Below are 18,778 nucleotides of genomic sequence, written 5' to 3'. Positions count from 1 at the left end.
TAAATAAACAAATAAATAAATTAAAAAAAAAAAAAAAAGAGCTGGGATTACAGGCGCGTGCCACCACACCGGTCTCAATTGCGTCTCAGTCCAGGGGGGCGGGGCCAGCACGGCATGCCCAGGGATCGATTCCAGGCCTCTGAGCCTGCTTGCAGACGTTTTAATCCGCTGAGCCATTTGGCTGGCCCTTCACCGGTGTTAATTACAATGGTAGTAAAAACTGCAGGAAAGGATTGTTTTTCTCTCCTGTCAGGCTATGAGGAGAAATAAAAGGAGCAAGGCTTTGAAACAAGACCTCTCTATGCCCCGCCTCTGTTCCTAATGGCAGATACGTCATTTTGCCTCTCTGCTGTTCAGTTTCCACATCTGCAACACGGGATCATTTTTCCAACCTCTCGGAGCCTCCTGTGGTAGCCAGGACAGTGCTGGCCTGCAGTAGGTGCGGAGGGAATGAAAGCAGCCATTGTTTCTGTTCATTGCAGAACGGATTCAGGGAGGGGTGGCACGTCAGAGCCAGAAGCTCAGACCTCAGACAGGGACTACAGCCAGCACCTCGGAGATTTCAGGACTCAAGTTCAGATTGTTCAGGAAAAAAAAAAAGTGTCCTTCCAAGCCCAATGGAGACACAATGGGTAATTCTGCATGATTGCACTTACTGGAGGGATCTAGAATTGGCAAGCTCATTTGACAGAAAGCAGAGCGCAGGCCACAGGGCCTGGAGTGTGGGGAGTCACTGTGGTGGGGACACTGTTCCTGCTGGGCCGGGTGAAAAGTCCTGACAAAGCTGGGGTGCTGGTTGCACAGTGATGTAGAAGCACTTAGCGCCACTGAGCATACACCTGAAAGTGGTTAGAAGGGTAACAGTCCACGTGATGCGTGCACTTTACACGACTTGAAGAAGAAAAAAATGCACTGGAGCAAAGCGAATCAAGACACATGGAACGGTTGGATACTAGCTGTTAGAGGAAATGGGGTGGGTTTCATTCTACTGACATGGAATGATGCCCAGGATATATTGCTAAATTAAAAAAAAAAAAAAGCAAGTTGCAGCCATATGTGCAGTGTAAGAACAGAGCTTTTCCCCCGTGCTTGAGTTGCTTTCCATTTACTAACTGACATAGTCTTCGCAGCCGTCCGAGGGTGTTGCTCCCATTATCCTCACTCCATTCTTCGGATGAAGAAACTGAAGACACAGACAGGCGATGAACCACGTCCCAGACCCAGGATCTCGCAAGCTGTGGAGCAGAGTTTCCAGCCAGAACTAGCTGCCTGGGTCCTCTTGGAGGGCTAAGCCCCAGCTTCATGGGGGGCTCCCCAGGAGCATTTTAGAGGTACACACGCTCTTGCTAGAGCCTAGGCCTACAGAAAGTCTGATAAGGAACAAGATCTGGGCCAGCGAGATAACTCAGCAAACTAAGTGCCTCCTTAGGCAAGCGCAGGGACTAGGGTTTGATCCCCGGCCCTACATGTCACGCAGGCCCCTCACCTGGGTGCGGGTGCATTGAGCCAGCCACTGCCCCTAGGCATGGTGACACACTCCTATAATACCAGTGCTGGGGAGGTGAAATTCTGTGGACTGTGTTTTGCTTTTTTTTTTGGTGGAACTGGGGATTGAACTCAGACTCTTGTGCTTGCCAGGGAAGCGCTTATTCCACTGAGCCATCTCCCCGGCCCTTTTTTTAAAAAAAAAAAAAAAAAAAAAAAAAACCAAGACGTTAATTCTAGAACCTAGATACAACTGTATGAAATTAATCGTGAATCAGATGGGGGGGTGGTGAACACTTGTAATCCCAGCATTTGGGAGCCTGAGGCAGAAGAATCGCTGTGAATTTGAGGCTAGACTGGGATACATAGCTAGACCCCTGTCTCAAAATAAATAAATAAATAAATAAGGATGAGTCATGAATCAGGTTTATATTTTGCAGGGCTGAGGACTGACCCTCAGGCCTCTTGTGGCGGGGGTGGGGGGCAGGCTTACACCCGGGTCTAGTGTGGCTTAAGAAATAGTCACAAGCTAGAGACATTGTTCTCTAAATAGTCCCCCTGGAGGCTTCCCAGAGAAGTCCTTTTGGTATGATTAAATCTTATTAAGTTGAACTCAATGCTGAGCTGAATACATTTATTTGGAAGGAGGGTGAATTTTTGATTAATCTATGAAGAAACATTTAGTGAGCAAACAGCCACGCCAGTCCCCCGACTTGTGAGGGGGTGAATCCAACCTCTAAACAGCGCCAGCTCCTTCCAAGTATGTGGATTCAGGATCACTTTTATGTATTTATTTTTATTTTTTTGGCAGGACCAGGGATCAAACTCAGGACCTTGTGCTTGCCAGGCAAGCACTTATTCCACTGAACTATCTTCCTGGCCCTGAGTACATGGATTTAGTGCATGGCTTGTTCCTAAGTATAAATGAGATGTCAGTATTTATGTAAGAACAGACAGTGCCCCTCCAGTCAGTCTGGAAGTACTTTACTAATTGGTTAAATGTAGTTTTACGTGGTAGAATGAATTTTCTCAGAAATAATTCTATAATTCATACACTTTTCTAGTGTGTAGAGTCTACCACTCCTGTACATCCACCCTGGTGACTGAGCTGAATTAATTAGGCTTTATTTCAATAAGCCTTGTACAGTTACCATGATGTTGATTAAACCCTGGATTAGGACCACTTCTCTTAATATCTGCATGCCTCCATTTCTCCATCTGTAAGATGGGTCTGCTAGGGGGAAGAGTTGGAATGTTACCAGATGGGAGTGCCTAGTGCAAATTCTTTGCAGGTTCTTGGTGTTCTGAACAAAGAATTGGACAAGACATACAGAGAAGGTAGCCGAAGTGTACATTTATTGAAGTTGGAGAGGAAGCTTGTTCCACAGGGTAGGAGTGGCCCCACAAACAGATTCATGGCAGCCTGAGAATAAGAGGAAGGGGTCTTTTGTTTCTAAAATTCTTTCTCTGGTTTTCCTATTCATGCAAATAAGGCGTGGGCATAGTTGTCCTGTCAAAAACTCACTGGGCCTGGTGCCAGGATGAAATGACCCTTTCCTGTTACACTCACTTGGCTTCAGGCAGATGGAAATGGAGAAATGAAAACAGCACTTTTCTGATTGGTCCTGCAAACAGCATTATATTCAAATGAGGAGTGGAGAAATACCGCTTTCTGATTGGTTCCGTGTTGGTGCCCAGGAGCTTTCACAGTCTTTTGGGGTCTTATGTTTTATATGGATGTCCTCTGGGTTTTGATGACCTCTCACACATCCCACCCAGCTGGCTGTCCATGTAGCTCCAGCCCTAACCTCCTGCCTGAGCAGCACGTGGCTGTGACATTAGGATGGGCCAGATGTGGGGGCACCACGGTACCCCTCTGATGACAGGTCCCTACAAGAGTTAAGAGAGTTGATACACACAGACCAAGTGAAATTGTGCCCAGCACAGAATAGGAACAGCTTAAATGCTGAATATCTTTCCCAGAGAAGGTCTTCACTCAAGGAGTTACTGCCTTCGAATAAATATTGCAATGAATGTCCAGAAAAATGGATGTGAAAAGTCTGATGTGCTTTCCTCAACCAAAAGCAATTGATTCTGTAAATGAGTATTGTGCTCCTATTTTACACTTCAAAAGTCTGAAAAGTGGGCAGAAATGACATCATTTAGCACCAGATGCACAAGCAGAACTTGCAGGCGAGGAGGACAGGAGTGTGGGTGGTTGACCACACAGATGCCAACCCCTCCCTCTGGCATCACCAGCAGGAAGAACTCACTGCCACCTCAGAGCTGCCACCTTAAACCCGATTTCTTAAGGGCCATGGGGTGAACAATATTGTGGAGCTGTCATGAGAGCCACGGGAGACAGCACGCAGCCCACACCCAGGCGAGTTCTGGACTCCAGCGAGCTTGCCTTGCATGCTGTGTGCTGCTGTCATGGCTCATCAGTACCACTTTCTTTTGCCTGGCAATGGGCTCCTTCACCTTCCCCCTCCACCTCCCTCCTGCAGCTTCTTCCCAGAAGCTGCTCATCCTCACCACCATGATGTCAGTGTGTTTTGCCTCCATTATCTTTGCTCTGTAGTTTTTATTTGAAACCCTTAGGCTGGCCCGATGCAAGACTCACCTCCTTGAAACAAAGTCCCAGAGAGATGGAGCCCAATTCAACTGTGTAGTATGCACTAGCAATCTGCCCCTGTCTCTTAGATAGCAGGACGCCAATGGGTTTGTCCTCATAAGGGCAAAAGTGGTTTTGCTTCTTAAATGGCTGTGGTATAAATGCCCTCAAATGTAAAAAGGAAGATGCCCTGCAGTTTTGTTTCATGTGTAGCTTTTCAGGATACCTGTGAAGTATAAACAGTTGTTGCCACATTAGTCATTTTGAAAAGTTGGATTTGTACACATTTGATCATGAAATGAATCTGTTGGGCACCCGTCGCGAGGCAGACACCGTGCTGGGTGGGAGACAGAAAAGTAAGACACACTCTGGAGTGTCCAGGCTTGTAAGGGAAACGCAAGGAAATCATGGTCAGCCAGCAGTGCTAAATCCTACAGTGCACACAAGGGCTGTGGGAGTAGCTCAGTGCTAAGGACTCGTCTCCGTGTGTGAGCCCCTGGGTCCCATCCCCAGGACAGTAAAAACCAAAACCGTAGATAAGCTCAGAGCCCTGTGGGCTTAAGGCCCACAAACTTTGCCAGGAACAACAAAAATGTTCTATGTAATCTTGCAGGGCATGGTGGTATACAACCATAATCCCAGCTGTGGGAGGTAGGAGGGGGTCAACCACCCACAGCCCTTGTGTGCACTGTAGTTTAAGTCCAGCCTGGGCTACGTAGCAAGAACCCATCTCAAGAACCACCCCACCCCCACAAAAAAGTCTGAGTCTTGACAGAACGTATTATGTCCAAAACATGGAAAGAAGATGCCAATATCGAACAAACGCTCAAGAGTCTGCAAAATATAGCATAATGTCAACCACATGCAAGTTCCCTTGTGTTTATAGAAAAGATATAGCATGTGAAAACAATTTATAAGACTAGCCCTTTTCACTTTCCTACAACTCACAGGTGTATGAAACTATACATGATTGCCGACCGAAACAACTGTCAAAATTGAAAGAATTACTCAGTTTCCAAAACAACATTGTAAAACAAATTTCTTTCAAAATTGTTTACACCATAAAATTATATTTAACTAGGGATGTGGACACATTTAATATGTTTAGCAGGAGGTGGGGTGGAGCTTCTCGGTAATGGCAAGGCCCACTGGTAGCCTTGGAAGAGCCTTGGTTACTGTCGCAAAGGCACCTGGGAATGGCGGGTGAGTGGTTCAGGTGAGGAGGCCAAGAAGAGCCTCCAGACACTGTCTGTGAGGAGAACTGAAGGGAAAAACAGACAGCTGCATTACTTCTTAGGGCTGCCTTAAGAGGTGAGGCAGGGAAGAGGGGTCCATGGACCCTGTCAGGGACTTTTATTCTGGGGCTATCCCTGTGGCCTATGACCAGGCCTCATCTGGGTGAGACACTGCACCGCTGACCAGGGAGCTGTCGGCTTCGGCTGCAGCAGGCTTCACTCTGCCCTATAGCCCTCCAACTCATGCTGTGTGACAAGCTCCCTTATGCAGGTTGGGCCATGTCTCGCTCCTTCTCGTGCCATGGCACTGCAGTGTAAGCTGTCATGGAGCATCGTCCAGAGCCCGCAGCCCTGCACTCTTGCATACACATGGGATCTCCCTGAAGAAGTACACCCTGAGCTGGAAAAACTAAAAGAGCTGCTGGTGCTGAGAAAGGCTGGCAGCTGGAGCTGGTAACACTGAAGATGGAGAGCAACGAGGGACTACTGGGGGCTGCCATCTCTGCTGGCCGGAAGGGCCCCTAAAGCCCATGAGTAGCCACCGCCCTGAGTGGCAAGGAGGGAAGCCAGCACTAAAGAGCTGATTGCAGGGGCTGGTGAGATGGCTCGGTGGTCTAAAGCACCTACTTAGAACAAGCTTAGCAAAGCACAGGGACCGCGGTTCAATCCCCCAGCACCACATGCCAGCCAGCCCCGCCCCCTGGTGGGCTGAGCTGGCCACACACACACACACACACACACAAATAAATAAAATTTAAAAAAAAAAAAAAAAAGAGCTGATTGCAGCTGGCGTCCAAAACCCTGGCTTTTTTTTTTTTTTTTTTTTTTTTTTTTTTTTTTGGTGGAACCGAGGATTGAACTCAGGCCCTTGTGCTTGCCAGGCAAGCACTTATTCTACTGAGCTATCTCCCCGGCCCCCAAAACCCAGGCTCTTAACACCAGGAGAGGTACACTTTGCCAATTTGTGGTTCTTATACAAGTTGACCAAGAACCCTCACCCAACTAGTAACATCTTGAAGCAAATTTGGGGACCTGCTCCATTTTAGGACCCTGAAGAGGTGGGGGATTACTGTCGGCAAGCTTTAGACCAGACCATGTCTGATTACTATGCTCCTGAGAGTCCACACCGGCCAGCAACAAAGGTACCATCAGCTCAACAACAGAAATGCCTTTTCTCACAGTTCTGGAAGCAGAAGGTCAGATTCAGGTATGAGCAAGACTGGTTCATTCTGCAGGCAGATGTGGATCTACCTGTCCCTGGTCTCTCCCCTGCCTTCTGACAGCTGCCATGACACAACCTGTGACGTTCCTTTTCTTGTGACAGTGCAACTCCAGTTCTTACGTGGCGTCCTGTGCTCTGTCTCCCTGTGTGTCCGGATCATCTTTTCCATCAGACACTGGTTTTATTAAAGTCAGGGCCACCCTGCTCCTTGTGACCTCATTCTAGTTTAACTGCCTCTCCAATGTCCCTATTTCTGAATGTCCTGGATCAGAGCTCCTGGGAACAGAAAGCAAGGGGTGCTCAGCCAGAGTGGGCAAGGGAGGAGCTCATGAAGCCTCGTGCCAGCCAAATCCTTAATCCCAAGGCCAGGATTTTTCACTGTGATAGTTACATATCAAAATGAAACAACCAAACAATGTTCAGGCCTCTCCACTCTCCCCTGCCCTCTTCCTATCAAAGCTCCTCTGACCTCAAAATCCTGAAAGCCACTAGGAAAGAACGGAGCCCAGAGCCTTAGGGAAGCCCCTGGGTCACATGGCTCAGGCCTGGCATGACGCCCGCCACCATCCAAGGGAGTAACACATATCCAAGTCTCCATTTTCCACCGAACAGGCTACTTTTTTAAAAAAAGTCTTACTTAGAAAGCACTTCTTTTGTTGTCACAGAATCTTCTCATGACTCACTGGATGCACCATTTTTTTTTTTAGAAACATTTTTGTGATTCCTGTGGCTTGGACCCCGGGCCTGCTGCATGCTAAGCAGATGCTCTACCACGAAGCCCAGCCCCCTTGGGTCCAGAGCTCTGTAATCCTGAAGCTGTCTAGTTGGCATCACCATCTTCCTGAGTGTGCTCTGGGGGCAGAAGAGGCTGTCAGCCTGTCTTACCAGAGGGAATCTAGGACTCAGTTTACCTTGTTGGTGTGTCTGCCTCCTTCTGTACCCCATAAGCACGTCTAGGGCAGGGACCTAACTAGATTCTGTGCTTCATCAATGAGGACTGAGCTCAGTAAATAGTAAGCTAACTAAAGGGCCAAAGACCTCCCTATCCACTCAAGCGCACTGTTCCTGGTTTGGTGTCTCCTGGTACCAAAGAAAGGGCATCTTGGACACAGTCTCAATGCCATGCTGGGACTGACACCATTATTAGCTCAAAGAGTTGCTAACATAATAATACCCGGCAAGCCACGCTGCTCTAGACCACCAGTGATCCACTCAGGAGTGATCCTGCTCTAAATAGAAAAGCCAAATGGATGTGAGAAATACCAAACAAGGTAGGCGTGGTGGCAAGCGTATATAATCCTGGTGCATGGTGGCTGAGACAGAAGGGTTCCAAACTGAACCCCAGCCTGGGGGAACTAAGCAACCTATTGAGAACTGTATCAAAAAATTCATAAAAAATAAAAATCAATAAAGAGCTAAGGGCATAGCTCAGTGTGAAGCCCCTAAATGCAATCCTCAGTAGTGGGTGGGGGTGGGAGGAAACACAATCCAGAAGTCAAGGGGAAAAATGCACAGATTTGACTACATAAAAATATAAACTTCTACACAACAAAAGATGTTTTAAAAAGTGAAAAGACTGACTAGACCAAAGTATTTACATCATACATCTTAACTAAGGCTTAATATCCTAAAAGCACACGCAGAGCCGAAAAGAAAAAGACACGCTCAGAAGGGAGAGAGGCAAACCAGACAACCAAGTCATCGGCGCGGCAGCAATACAAATGGCTCGTAAACAATACAAAGTCTTGCTAGTGATCCAAGAAATGCAAATTAAAACTGCAATGATTTATGAAAACGTGCATAAATTGTACTGAAGCAATTTGACATTTCTCAAAAAAAGTAAACAAAATAAGAAATTCAAATAGAACAAATAAAACTGCAAAGAGGAAAAAAATGTTGCCTGTTGAGCTGACAAAAAAAAGAACCAGTGACTATAAAAGGGTGAGGGTGAAGGTCATTCTTCTTCTTCTCCTCCTTCTCCTCCTTCTCCTTCTCCTTCTCCTCTTCCTCCTCCTCCTCCTCCTTCTTTTTTTTTTTTTTTTTTGTGTGTGGCAGAACTGGAGATTGAACTCAGGTCCTTATGCTTGCCAAGGAAGCACTTATTCAACTGAGTCATCTCTCCTGCCCCTTGAAGGTCATTCTTGGAAAACATGCAACTAACTCCATTTTCAGAGGAAACCTGGCGACAGGTATGAAAATTAGAGAGATAAGCTAATGCTCTGGAGCCCAACGCCAGGCGTTGATTCCCTTGTTAATAAGGACAGCTTACTGAGCCCTCACTGTGTGCTGGGTCCCTGGCCAGAGCACTTCAAGGAACATTTCATGTCCTTCCCATGATGAATGTAGAGCAATAATGACCTCCATTTTTAGAAAGAAAAACAAATTCAGGGAAGTGAGGAAGCCTGCCCACATTTGTTAGTGACTAACTGTGCAAACCCAAGTTAGTCACTAGCAAATGTAAACCCAAGCAGACTTAGTTCCTTTTCTCAGTGCTGAAATGCAATGTCCAACACCCACAAGTTAGAGGAGGCCAGGCTTATTTCAGCTCACAGTGTGTAGAGGTTTCAGCTCAGAGTCAGTTGGCTCCAGAGCGGGGTACAGGACAGAGGGGCACTGCAGAGGTGAAACAGTCTATGATGTAGCAGGCAGCAGGCAGCCAGCAGTAAGCCTCCCCTTCCCTTTTATCCCATCAAACATTTTGGGTAGTGTAGGCCTTCCCATTATACCCCTAGAACTATGCGAAAGCAGTCAGTGGACTAATCTAGTACCATACACTGTTAATCCCAGTACCCTAATCCAGCATTACATAATGATGATCCAGCCATCTCCAAACAGCCCCACCTGGAGTACATGAGGCTTTGAGGCTTTGAAGCTAGATACAGGTCAAAACACTGTCTGGTTCCATTTAATCACCGCCTGTCATATGTCATACTCTGGTGGAACAGTGTACCCACTGTAGCATTATCACAATATGGAAGTGAAACCCAGAGTTCTAAAGAGATCAAGATGAACTTCAGCAACGCGGTCCTTTGAGAGAGGAGGTGTGACGTGGAGGAACAAGTACTAGACAGCAGGTAGAATTCAAACTGTTAGTTATTTTATGCACCCTCTGTTCATATACTTTGTCCCCTTTTTGTTTTTTTTTTGAACAACTTAAGTTTTTCTTGGATTGGAAAAAAATGAATGGGGGATCCTTGACACCCTTCTTATGGAAAACTGGGGTTTACAGAGCATGGCTTTGTAGGTGGGTCCCAAGGAGGCACTCATGCCTGACTACAGGGCAGGAGTACTCATCGGTGGCTGGTCAACTCAGAATGGCTGGCACCTTCCAAACAGTTTAAAGTGATGTCTGTGAACACAGAAGAACATGTATGGAGGGGACCCCATGATCTTTAACACCTCACACAATTACTATCTGACCTTTTGCAGACAATTCTAGCTGAGCCCTGAAAGGGATGAACAGAGAAGGGAGGTCGAGATGAGGCCGCTGGGATGAGGGAGGAGGCGCAGATAGCCTGGGGTTTCTGTAGGGAAGGGAGTCGCCACCACACCACCAGAGGGTTACTAAGGAGTGTGTAGCCAAGAGCCAGGCAAGGGAAAGATAGAAAGATGCCTTAGGATCAGAAGTTAGGAAGAGGTCACTGTGACTGGCAGTAGAGAAGTTTTGTATCTTTCTATTTGTATTTCTTCTTTAGAGTTCTTATACTAGGGAGACTATACGATACTTACACATGTGTGTCTGGTTTATTTCACTTATGAGTATATGTTCAAGTGGCATCCACTTCAATATAAAGGCTTGCAGTTTATCATTCTTAATAGCTGAATAATACTCCATTGTGTAAAAATACCACATCTTTCTCAACCATTCCTCAGGTGATGGGCATCTTGGTTGTTTCCAAGATTTGGCTATCACAAATTGTGCTGCTATAAACATAGGAACACATATATCCCTATGATATGATGTTTTCAGATCCTCTGGAAAAATTCCCAGTAGAGGAATAGCTGGTTTAAAGGGGATTTCCAAACCAACTTTTCTAAGGAGTCTCCATACTGATTTCCATAACGGTTGCACCAGTCTACACTCCCACCAGCAGTGGAGAAGGGTTCCTTTTTCCCCACAGCCTCTCCAACATTTGTTGTTGGGTGATTTCTTTATGATAGCCATTCTTTCTGGGGTGAGATGATGTCTCCATGTGGTTTTAATTTGCATTTCATGAATGGCTAGCGATGTGGAGCATTTTTTCATATATTTATTCGCTTCTTTAATTTCTTCCTCTGAGAAGCGTGTGTTCATCTCGGATGCCCATTTCTGGATTGGGTCTTTAAATTTTGGGGCCCTGGTGTTTTTTAGTTCTTTATAGATTCTAGAGAGCAGACCCTTGTCTGAGTACTTATTTGTCATGATTTTTTCCAAATTTGTAGGTTGCCTTTTCACTTTATTGGTAATTTCTTTTGACGTGAAAAAACTTCTCAGAAGGAACAGATCCCAGTTGTTAAGTCTTTCAACTGTTACCCGTGCGATTTGATTTCTGTCCATGAGCTCTTTGCCTACCCCTATGTCTTCAAGAGATCCACCTACTTTCTCTTCTAGGAGATTTAGTGTCTCTGCTTTAATGTTTAGATCTTTAATCCATTTTGACTTTAGTTTAGTACATGGTGATAGACTCGGGTCAAGTTTGAGTTTTCGGCATGTAGAGAGCCAGTTTTTCCAGCACCATTTGTTAAAGAGGCTGTCTTTCTTCCAGTGAGTATGTTTAGCCCCTTTGTCAAAGATAAGATGGTTGAGTGTGTTCATAGGGGATTCAGTGTCTTCTAATCTATTCCATTGATCCTCAGGTCTATTTTGATGCCAATACCATGCTGATTTTATCACAGTAGCCTTGTAGTATAATTTCAAGTCCGGAATGGTAATGCCACCTGCCTTGTCTTTATTGCCCAGAATTGCCTTTGCTATTCTAGGTCTTTTCCGGTTCCAGATAAATTTTAGGAATGATTTCTCTAAATTTTAGGAATGATTTCTCTGAGAAGTTTTGAAGGGATATTGATATGAAGACTTTTGAGTCACAGAGAGAAAGAAAAGGAAAAAAGAAGAAAGAAGGAAGGAAGAAACAAAGGAAGGAGAGAGAGAGGAAGGAAGGAAGGAGAGAGAGAGGAAGGAAGGAGAGAGGAAGGAAGGAAGAAAGGAAGGACAGAGAGGAAGGAAGGAAGGATGGAAGGAGGGAGGGAGGAAGGGAGAGAGACAGATGGACAAAGGGATGGTGAAAGATCCGTTCACTAAAAGTAAAATTTTAGTAAAAGAACTCACAAATTGGCTTGAGTTCTTTCAGACAAACAACTGGTATTATGAATGCAGATATTCGTCCTATCATTCCCTTCTCTAAAGCACCCCTTAGTCTGTCTGCCCAAGTGCGAGGTTCCTGTATTTCTGATCTTGTGTTCTACAAGGACCTGGTGGGAGCCGACCCACCTGGCTCTGGCTGTCAAGGCCAGTGAGACAAGTTCAGCAGAGGAGCATCGGGGACCTGGCCGCTGGGCGACAGTGCGGAGCTACAGCTCTGGCCCTGAACTCCAGCTCCTTCTTCTCACCCTCTGGCTGCCACAGTTACCGTCCTCACCACTGTGGGGACAGCCAACATCCTGTAGACCTTCCACAGGTGTCTTCAGTACTTCCATACTTCATTTCCAGGCTGTATTATATCCTCATTCATACTTGTCTTTTCAATACCCTCTTTTGTTGTGGTAAAATCAACCCAACTGAAGTACAATTTGCATACAGTAAATTCTCCTTTTATGAATACGGGTTGCTGGATTTTGACAGGCCTTTGTATAATCAGCATAATAATCAGCATCTAGAACATTTATGCCATCACAAAATATCCTTTCCCTACTTTTGTCCCTCCCCAACTCTGACCCCAGGACACCACTATCCACAGTGTGTCATGATAGGTTATTTTTCCTTTTTTTAGAGTTTCATATAAGTGATCATACAATACCTGCTTTTTGGTCTTTGACTTTTTCACTTGACATAATGCTTTTAAAATTCATTCACATCATGTGATTCAGTAGCTCGTTTCTTTTTATCGCTGGATAGTATTCCATCACATAAACACACTATTACTTTCTAAGATTGAAAAAGAGTATTTATTTGACAGGTTCTTGCTGAGCTGTCCTGGCCACCTTAAGACTGCAGGCTTCCTGTCTCAGCCTCCAAGCAGCTGGGATTCCAGACAGAATGCTCTCCTAAGCCCTTCACTTGCCAGTAGACATTCAGGTTATTTTCTGCCTTGTGTTTGCTATTACAAACAAGGATGATGCGTGCATTTATGTGCATGGCCATGTTTTTGTTTTTCTTGGTAAATAACTCAGAGTGCAATTGCTGGGCTACATGGTTAGGGAACTTCAGAGCTGTTTTCCAAGGTGTTCATACCATTTTGCACTTCTCCCAGCACTGTCTGTATGCCACTGTGCCTGGCTTCTAGTTAATTTTTTAAAATAAAGTAAAAGTAAAGGTTCCTGTATCTCTCCCACCCCATATCCAGTGTTTCCAGCATAATATAATGAAAAGCTATCTTTTGCTGGTTGAATTACTGTGGCACTGTCATCAAAAGGTAATTGAGGTGATTCTGGAAGAAACAGGGCAGCAGCGTGAACACGGGGAAGCAAAAGAAAGCAAGAAAGCGTGCGACCATGAAGCGAATGCTTACTCTCAGAAATGAGAGACTCAAAGAGAAGGATAGATTAAAACCTAAAAAGAAAGATCCCAGTGCTCTGAAGGAAAGAGAAGTCCTCTAACACCCTTCCTTCTTATTCTTCCAGTATAATACACAGCTAGGCCTACCCTATCATGTCCTGGCTGACACCAACTTTATCAACTTTTCCATCAAAGCCAAATTGGACTTGGTACAATCGATGATGGACTGTCTGTATGCCAAGTATATCCCTTGTATAACTGATTGTGTAATGGCAGAAATTGAGAAATTGGGACAGAAGTATTGAGTGACCCTAAGGATTGCCAAAGATCCACGGTTTGAACGTTTACCTCGCACACATAAAAGGACCTACGCAGACAACTGCTTAGTGCAGACAGTAACTCAGCACAAGTGGTACATTGTGGCCACGGTTGACTGGGACCCTAAAAAGAGAATCTGGAAGATCCCTGGAGTTCCTATCATGTACATTTCTAATCACAGATACAAGACTGAGTGGATGTCAGATGATTATGGAGCCCCTTGGTTCTGATTCTTACAAGACAAAGTTCTTTTGCCTTCTTCCAACCAACTTTTTGTTTTCAGCTCATTCAGCGTGTTGTAGCATCAATTTTTCACCCATTTGTTGCATTATCAGCTGAGTATGGTTAAATTCATTCACTTTTTGATTTTTTATGAAAAAAAGGCAATTGACCATGTAGGAGACATGTGGACTCCATAGTCTATCCCACTTGCTCACTCTTGCATCCTTATCACATTGTCTTAGTTACTATAGCTCTATAATCCCTAGTGAAATCAGTGTAATTTCTGCAAATTTGTTCTGCCTTAAAAAATATTCTTGGAGCTCCTACGTGCTATGCAATTGTATATAGAATGAGTTTGTCAATTATAAAAAAGAAGTGGCAAAATCTTGACAGGCATCACCTTGCATCTAAAGATGAATATTTTTTTCATTAAAAGAGTATAATTTAAGCCAGCCATAGAGGTGCTATAATTCTAGCTATTCAGGGTGCTGAGTTAGCAGGATTGCAAGTTTGAGGTGAGGTCTACTTGGGCAATTCAGGGAGATCCTGTATCAAAATAAAAAGGACTAGGGATATAGCTCAGTGGCTGAGTGTCCCTGAATTTAATCCCCAGTACCACAAAGAATAAAATAAATAACATTAAATGAATAATATAATGAAGAGTCTGCTGGCTCCCATGCATGATTGCTTGGTTGTTCTGAGATAACTTTTTTGTGAGCTCACATTCCTTGAAAATCTGTCTCTGGTAATTTGTTGGGGGACTGGAGGTAAAATGTGTTTTTCCAGAGAAGATTTGTGTTTGTTTTTCCTAGTCACCATTTTTTTTTTTTTTTTTTTCAGAACCAGGGATTGAACTCAGGTCTTTGTGCTTGCTAGGGAAGCGCTTATTCCACTAAGCCATCTCCCCGGCCCCTCCTAGTCACAATTTATTCCCCAGGATTAGTTTAAGCAAAAATAGTTTCTCTTTTTGTTTTTGTAGAATGGCGCCCAATTGCAATAATTTTTTGCTGTTTTGGCTCCTGCATAGATGTTGGAGCGAAGGAGGTGAAGCGGTTTATGCCATTAAGCACAGGTGCAAATTGAAGAAGTTACAGCTCAGTATCGTGTTCACATAAGATTAACCAACTGGGACAGAAAGGAGGGAAAGGGATGAAAGGAGGAATTAGGCAGTGGCACGCAGAGTTATCAACCCCACGCAAGGCCTGGAAACATATGTACTGCAATGATGGACACGACTAAGAAAGAAAGTGACTTTTTAAAAAGACTGACCAATTGGGGGCATCGGATGTGGCTTAGTGGTCCAGTGTTGGCCCGGCATGCACAGGGACCTGGGTTCTATCCCTAGTAGTAAACCTTTTTTCAAGAAAAAAATCTCTATCCCTAGTACTGAACAAAGAAAAATAAAAGATTAACCACCTGGTATAGGGTGGATTACCCAGTTCAGAGAATCTGTCCTGAACAATAGAAGTTATGGGAAAGACCAGCAACTGAGTTTCATTCCTTTATTATGCAGTTGGAGCCAATTAGCAACAGACTTATTCCAAACCATCTTTATTACAATTACAAATGAACCAAGCAAATGTAAAAGTAGATACACAGGTTCATGATAGTCACCACTGGTGGCACACGGAGGCGTGGTTATGTGCGGCAGTGCTGGGCAACAAGTGTCTGGAAGGGAAGACAGAGAATTATTGGTGTCAGTGAGCAGCTAGGCAGGCGACGCAGTAAAAGCAAGCAGAAAAGTAGGCGCTCTGCCTGCAGGAATTTTACATGCATCTGCCTGCCCTCCCTAATGCCACGTCTTCCAAACAGGTGGGATGGACAACCCTACAGCTCCTAGACCCCAACCCGGTACTCTCCAGATTTTCCAGTGACTACGAATTGCCTGGAGAGCTTGTTTAAATAGATTCAGAATGAGTAGGATGGGGGGGGGGACCTGAGATTCTGCATTTATAACAAGCTCTGAAGAGGTCTCAATGCTCTACGGGCCTGAGGGCCGTATGGTAGGTGGTGCAGCCCTAGAAAACTATCCAGCCTATGGTATATATTTATTGGTTTGAAATTCCACCATCAGGGGAGGTTGAGGCAAGAAGGTCAAATCACAAGTTTGAGGCAAGTCTGGGCCACATAGTGAGTTCAAGGCCAACCAGAGTTACATAGTAAGGCCCTGTCAAAAAAAGAAAAGAAAAAAGAAAAAGAAAAAAGAAAAAGAAAAACATTCCACCATCAGTACCATTTCACCTTCCTTTCTTGGTGCTGGGAGTGGATCCCAGGGCCTTGTACATGCAAAGCATATGTTCTTCCCGGAGCCATTACACCCCAGACTCACCACTACTTTTTTTGGGGAAGGAGTTTTTTGAGATAAGGTCTTGCTATGTAGTATGGGCTGACCTTGAATTTACTATGTAGCCCAAGCTGACCTGGAACTCACAGTGGCCCTCCTGTCTCAGCCTCCTGAGTGCGGGGATTACTGCAGTTCACTGCCAAGCTCAGCTCCAGCCCTACTATTTTTCTTACATTTTTCTCATCACTTATTTCCAGCACTACTTCTTAAAGTACAAATATCAACAGTCATTTAGATCTCAGTGCAAATTTGTTTTCATAGGCAAGGGATTCACAAACTTTCAACAAGATAATACTTTATAGGGCTGGGGATGTAGCTCAAGGGCAGGGTGGATGCTTCACAGGTACAAGGCCCTGGCTGAGTCCCACCCTATAAAGAGAATGGAACGAAAAAAGAAGAAAAATTTGTCACTAAATTTCATTTTATATAATGAAACATACACCTCCATAAAGTGAAAGGGAATAATTACATAATAGCAAACCACAGTGTGCCAGACACACAAAAGATGTCACATACCAAAAAAGACATGCCGAAGTTCACATGCTTTTGTTTAATCTCTGAAAACAACCTCCAGAGGGGTACTATTCTCATTCTAATTTAACATACAGGGAGACTGAGGCCTGGAGAAGTTCTTTATTTCTTTTCTTCCCCTCCTATAACCTCCCTTCTTCTCTCATCTCTCCTCTCCACTCTCGTATCTTTCCTTCCTGCCTGCCTGTCTTTCTTCTTTCTTGCTGACAGGGTCCCTGCTATGCAGCCCAGGTTGGCCTCAACCTTGACACCCTCTGGTCTCACTGTCCTGAGCCCTGGGATTGCAGACATCAGGCTCATTTTTTTTTTGTTTGTTTTTTATTTATTTTTATTTTTACTTTTTTCCCATATTTTTATTGAGAAGCAAATAGCAATGAGACAGTTTCAAATCAAATTAGTAGGACAGTTTCAATAATTAACACATTGTGTACTGTCTTCCTAGTGGTTATTTGTTGTACAAGATGCAGACATGATATCCTATTTACAAACACTATTAGAACAAATCCCTCTATTCCTTGAATTAAGAGAATATAGCTATATATCTATTCTAACCATTTTGAATACACAGATACAAAATGGTCATTCACTACTGGGAGGAATGTATGCAATGTGTTAATTATTGAAACTGTCCTACCCATTTGATTTGAAACTGTCTCATTGCTATTTGTTTATCAATAAGATTATGGAAAAAAAATCATCCAATAAAAAAAATGGTCATTTATCTATATTCAATTTTTGTTTAGTTCCATCATTTAAATATTATAGGTGTGTGAATTCAGCAAAATATTCAACATAGTCCAGTAGTCTATAATAGTACTGGGTCTTCCACTTGACTGGCAATGTCAGAAGTTGTTGACCAGAGTCTCCTACAGCTCAACATAACACCATGGCTTTATTTCTTATACTCTGTTCTTATACTTTTCTGCTGGATGGTTAAGACCAAGATAAACCAAGACCTATATAACAAGAAATGTAACTTTTGTATCTGAGAAGGTCAGTCAAGTCCTCCCAGGATTTATCCTGAGACCCTGTACCTCAGACTGTAGAACCTTTGTCAGTGTCAGTCATGTGGATGAGTCACAGCCATTGCTTGGCCAATGTGCTCTCTGTGAAAGCCTGAGAGAATGTTTTCTCTCCATGTGACTCTCCTTAGGCACACTCTACATCATCGATCACTTTCTTCTTTGGCCCCATACTCTCCTTGATCAGAAAATTTGGGACACAACTGAGTTACATGATGTTACAGGACAGGTTCTCATATGTCCTGAGTCTTAGTTGGCTTTCCTTGCAGCTCTTCTTTTTCTCTAATTTTTGGTCTGCAAACTTAGGTTGTTAACCTTCCAGAAGAGAAGCTTATTGTTATTAGCATATAACCTAGGCTGTTGAGCTTAACCTCACTGTCTGAATATCAAACATTTTAAGCAGAACATGGAACAGGTATTTTTCATAGAGTATTGATATGTTAAACTTTAAGTTCCTATAGAATATGGCAAAAAAATTAAAAACATTAAAATATATTTAAAAAATAGGAACAAACAATTATATATGATTACACATATGTCCAGAAATCTAACCATATACAACATTGTTGCAGGAGCATGGCAGCAACTGGCATGTCATGACAAGCAGCCTGTATTCAGAAGACCAGAATGACAGGCACTCCAAGCATGAACCTACTATTACAACTTGCCATCTTCAGTGCAGTTGCTTATTTCACAGGTGTCAGTATATATAGTTAGTCAGGGTGAGAACCCTTCCAAGTAACTGCAGGATTCAAAAATCTTTTGAAGATTCTCAGGATCATTGCCTTACCCATCTTGTACATATAACTGTATGGCTTGCCTCTGTCATGTTTCCTAGCTCCTCTCCTTGCTCTCTCTTCATTGTCTAGTCCTCAAGTTCTTGCTTTCCTTTTAATTGTATTATACCTTTCTATTTGTATTTCTTCTTTTGAGTTCTTATACTAGGGAAACTATAGGATATTTACACATGTGTGTCTGGTTTATTTCACTTATGAGTATATCTTCAAGTGGCATCCACTTAAATATAAAGCCTTTGAGTTTATCATTCTTTATAGCAGAGTAATACTCCATTGTATAAAAATACCACATCTTTT

The 18,778-nt window shown here is 43.8% G+C and overlaps 1 pseudogene; it reads left to right on the top strand.

Moving 5' to 3' along the window:
• The first annotated feature begins 13,216 nt into the window (after nucleotides 1-13,216).
• LOC105741790 lies at nucleotides 13,217-13,795 on the top strand (annotated as a pseudogene).
• The last annotated feature ends 4,983 nt before the right edge of the window (nucleotides 13,796-18,778 follow it).

This window comes from Octodon degus, unplaced genomic scaffold (genome assembly GCF_000260255.1).
Source record: "Octodon degus isolate 3935 unplaced genomic scaffold, OctDeg1.0 scaffold00023, whole genome shotgun sequence".
Taxonomy (NCBI): Eukaryota; Metazoa; Chordata; class Mammalia; order Rodentia; family Octodontidae; genus Octodon; species Octodon degus.
The sequence above is the reverse complement of the archived record's forward strand: the minus strand, read 5'-3'. Positions and strand labels throughout refer to the sequence as shown.